At 46.5% G+C, this 4,707-nt stretch overlaps 1 protein-coding gene across 2 annotated transcripts in view; it reads right to left on the reverse strand.

The window, feature by feature from the left end:
* The window catches only part of ARAP2 (ArfGAP with RhoGAP domain, ankyrin repeat and PH domain 2), a 214,050-nt gene extending 209,562 nt beyond the window's left edge, over window positions 1–4,488 (reverse strand). For both annotated transcript variants that reach the window (XM_019553196.1, XM_019553195.1), the window contains exon 1: window positions 4,420–4,488. The gene's annotated coding sequence lies outside the window, so the exon portion shown is untranslated. The remainder of the gene's footprint in view (window positions 1–4,419) is intronic.
* Between the last annotated feature and the right edge of the window lie 219 nt (window positions 4,489–4,707).

Here is a 4,707-nt window from a genome sequence, read left to right on the forward strand (position 1 = left end):
AAGGAAGAATTTCTTTACTATCAGAGCTGAAACAGTCTGCCACAGGAGGTGGTTCAAGCACCTACTCTGAACACCTTCAAGAGCAAACTGGATGCTTATCTTGCTGGGATCCTATGACCCCAGCTGACTTCCTGCCCTTTGGGAGGGGGGGTTGGACTTGATGATCTTCTGAGGTCCCTTCCAGCCCTAATGTCTACGAAATCTATGAAATCTATGAAAAAATCTATGAACTGAGGCGTTTTCTTCCAAAAGAAGTGTAACTAGCTCTCTATATTGAGAAAGTGCAACAAATGTTTCAGTCTTGTCTCTAGACATGGGTTGCTACCTGCAATAAGAAGCTACCTGAGCCAATGGAGCAATCCTAAGTATGGAATTACTGCTGTGTGGATCATTTTAACAATTAAAAAATACAAGCTAGCCCTGTCTCTCCTTTGTATACAAGTTTACGCAAAATTTAAATATAAACAACCACTCTGTACAAAGACTTGTGCAATGGAACAAGAATCCCACCTACTCTAAGCAAGATCAGCTTCTGTTTTTTTCTCTTTAACGGTACTAACGTTTTCTAAACCATCTTTACAGTTTCAGTAGGATGCTGCTGTAATCACAATTCATTTTGCCATATTTTCTTGTATACAATATGCCTCCCCCACCGCAAAGCACCTTGCTTTTGAAAAACAGAATGAAGAAGAAAGAAAAAGATCTTTCCTTAACAATACTGCTAAGTACTTTCCCAAGAAAACAGCAGGGGAACCAAACTATGGCTGTTCTGTTAAACCCTAAGTTGCAGGATGCTGCAGGTACTGCTGGCTGAGTCAAACTGCCCAACTCCTCTTAAGGTGAGCTGGGTGGGCAGCTGGCAGTGCCTGCCAAGAAAGCTAAAGATTTGATCCTAGCCAGCAGCACCTGTGGAGTCAGCTGGGCCCATCCTACTGATTCAGGAGGAGGCCCTGTCCCTGCAACTGGGGCTCCTCTCTGCTTTTGAAAAAAAGCTTCTGCAACATGAGCCTCTTCTGAGGGAGGAAAGAGAAAGTGCTATAGAATAGAAAAGTAGATAAGGAAGGGACCTTCAGAGGTCATAGAGTTCAACCCCACACCAAAGGCAGGATCATTCATATGCAAAACATCCATTTACTAACCTGTTAGCAAAACCACACAATCAACCCTGACACAACAACAAAGTACCCTAATCTACTACGGGTAAAGCAGAAGAAGAGTGGTGGCCAATGTGCTGCTGCTGCAAAGGTTGTTAAAATACACTTGAGGGATCCCCAGAAGAGGCTGTGTCCCCCTGCTACAGAGGAAGGCAAAAACCTCCCAACCCATACCAATCTGACCATGGGATTAAAAAAAAAAAAAAAATTCCTTCCTGACCCAAAAATGGCAATCAGTCTGATCCTGAGCAAAGGGCCCAGACCCTCTAGCCAGAAACCAAATTTAAGTTTTAGCAGGCGTCTTGGCACACTCCAGGCAAAATCCCCACCCTTCATTGTAGTTAACACGTAATGCTTATGAGGAAGGCAGAAAAAACAAACCCCTGACATATATATCAACAAGAGGTTGCCTCATATGGCAACCAGCAAAGCCCAGAAGCATGGAAAATATTGACAGCAGAACACCAGCATAACTAGGACTATTCTGACCAATGCTTGTCCAACCTGTTCCTGAATGCCTCTTCCAATGATGGAAATCCCTCAACTTCCCTAGGCAATCCACTCTTTCACTCTTCTAACAGTGAAGTTCTTATGTTCAGTCTAAACCGACTTTGCTGCAGCTTCAAGCCATTGGCCCATGTCCTGCTCTTTGCAGGAAGAGAGAAAAGGTGTTTTCCCTCTTCTTTACAGCAGCCCTTCAGATATTCACATCTCCTCTTAAGCACCATTCCCCCAAGCTGAATATGCCTATTTCCTGCAACTACATCTTGCGTGGCTTGCCTTCTAAACCCTTTATCATTTTTGTTTTCTGCCTCTTTACTTTCTCTAACATCTCCATACCCATTTTAAAATGTGGTGCCCAAAACTACATGCACTACTCTAGATAAGAGCTAACCAGTACTAAGTAAAGAGGCACTGTCACATTCTGTGTCTCCCATCTAATACTTCCACTGAACAGGCCAGAACTGCATGCACCTTTTGTGCTACTGCAGGCATGGGTAAAGGCCTGCCAGGCCATTCTATCTGGCCTGAAAGGCCCCAAATATTAATTTTCTAAATTTTTAATCTGCCCCTGGCTGCCTGTCATGTGGCCCTCACTGGCTTCCCAAAACTCAGTAAGCCGCCCCCCCACCTGAAATAATTGCCCACCCCGTGCTACTGCATCACACTACAGACTCACATGGAGACGGTTTTCATGCCTGTCCTTCCTCTGCTCCTGCTACATGTCACCACAAATGAGGACTAAGAATAGCTAACGCAGAGAGCTCTCTGCAAAGCATGGGAAGGCAGTGACAGCTTCTTCCCTTCCTCTCTCTTTCCTCATAGCTAACGTAACAGCAACGGCAAGAAAGAGCTGGGGAGAACTGAAGCAACAGTTCTCATGACCCTCTCTCATATGCTCGGTCCTTTCACATGCCACATCCAACCCTCACGCTTCATCCCACAATGTTTGGGCACTTCCAGGCACAGAGAAATGCAGTTAAAGCTTAGAGCAAAAAGCAGAAGGGAGGACACGGCCTAAATCTCAGAGAAAGCAAGCCAACCGCCAGTAACCGAGTGGGGGGAAGTGCAAAATCAAAAGGGACTTGTAAAGGGCTTAAAACTATTGTTTGGCTAACATCAGCCTTTTTCATAAAGTGCCTAGTAGAAATTAAAAGTTCTTGTAATTACATTTTAAATTATTAACTCTACAAATACTGACAGGCTCAGGCATGCTCCTATCAGGTCTTAAAACATCCTGAATTTGGATTCAAGTGAAAAACAACTAAGACAGGAGAAGCCGATTAGTCACTTTTATGGTTTGCAGTTTTCCCCATTCTGTGGTACAGAGCAAAACAAGCTGACCACACTGATAGACCTAGAAACTGATCTGGAGTATTATGGTTCTTAAAAAGACAAAGCTATTCTCCCCTCATTAAAATACAAAAGGTATCTTTTTTAAAGTTTTAACTAGTTAACACTCAGGGAAAACTTGAAACAAGAAAGCAGACTACACACAAATTTCTGTTTGATATCATTTCTGCTCTAAAATTCAGGAGTTACAAATGAGCTGTAAAACAGACTTTAAGAATAACGAAACAGGCTTAAAAACATCCTCTGGCCAAATATTTCTAAAATATTTCTAAATATTGCCATTTCAAAATTCTCACCTTTTCCAGTGAAGGGTGAGGAGTTTTGTGGGTCATCTCTCTTCACAAAACAACTGCACGGCTCAGACAGGCTCAGACAAGCTTTTCAACGATGGTCCAGAGGAATTACGGAAGAAGAAAGGATTTTTGTGGGCGATCTCTTATTGCACCCACTACATGGTTGGTTGGGATAGCCTCAGACAAGCTTTCCAATGCCAAGCAATCTTTTTCAGCCTTAGCCTAGACCTGAAAAAGATTGCTTGGCATAGGAAAGCTTGTCTGAGGCTATCCCAACCAACCACGCAGTGGCTCCAATAAGAGAGATGGCCCACAAAAATCCTTCCCTCATCCATAATTCCTGGACCATCATAGTTATACCATCACTGCAACATCATCATTTACTGCACTATTTTGCCACTTTCACCCCACAACAAAACTACACTTAGCATAAGACTTCTTGAAGCAGCTAATTACTCAGCATGAACAAGCAGAATTAGGTGGCTCCATATAATCAGTGTTGCCAGCTCATGATTTCTGGCGTCATTCTGAAAGTCTACGCCATTGTATATTTATACAATATATAAAAGAAAACATCTAAGTTTTTCACATTCCCGCAGCAAAGACTTTAAGAACAACACCAAGAATCATGAGAGTTGGCAGTACTGAATAATCCACGTCAAGGAGAGCAGTACCCGAAGGAGGCTCGTATAGCTCCTGTGGCACCACTCGCACTCGCTTCGCCTTTGGCTCAAGAAGGCTCAATCACAGGAAAGACAGCTTGTTCTGACTTCAAAACTACCCTTCAAATCGCCTCTTGCTCAGGTGGCTGGAGGCAGCGGGTTGTTTCCGTGAAGTCTGCTCAGACCTGCACAAACAAGTACCAGCCTGACCCGCCTTCGGAAAGAAAGTGCTGCCCAAAACCACCAAGGAGGATGGGAACGGGGGACTGTCAGGGACCTGCTAAAATGTAACCAGGTGCCAAAGCCAAGGAGTTCCTTCCCCCTCACCGCCTCTTAGAAAACTCCCAGAGAAGCCACGCGGGGCAGAGGGCACAGAAAAGAAAGCAGGGAGCAGTCGGCTGCAAGCAGCCTCCTCCAGGGTTCAGGCCAGCCCGCGGTGCTGCCCCAGCCCTTTACCTCTGATCCCGGGGGGAGCGCGGCAGCTGTGTCGGGGCCCCGGCGCCCGGCGGCTGCCTCTCCGCCCTCGGGGCGGGCGCTGCCTGCCCGGCCACGCCACAGCCCCGCGCGCCGCCAAGCCCTGAACTTCGGCCAGGGCGCAGGAAGGAGGGAGGCAGGGACAGCCCGGGGCTCGGCCCGCCCGGCCTGACTCACCTCTGCGCGGGGGGGGAGGAAGCGCCCGGCTCCCGCTCTGCTCCTGCCAGTTTCTCTTTCTCTTCCCCGCCCCGGCCCGGGCGGGCGCGCGCG

The sequence above is a fragment of the Crocodylus porosus genome, unplaced genomic scaffold (assembly GCF_001723895.1).
Source record: "Crocodylus porosus isolate Cpor-Errol unplaced genomic scaffold, CroPor_comp1, whole genome shotgun sequence".
Lineage (NCBI taxonomy): Eukaryota > Metazoa > Chordata > Crocodylia > Crocodylidae > Crocodylus > Crocodylus porosus.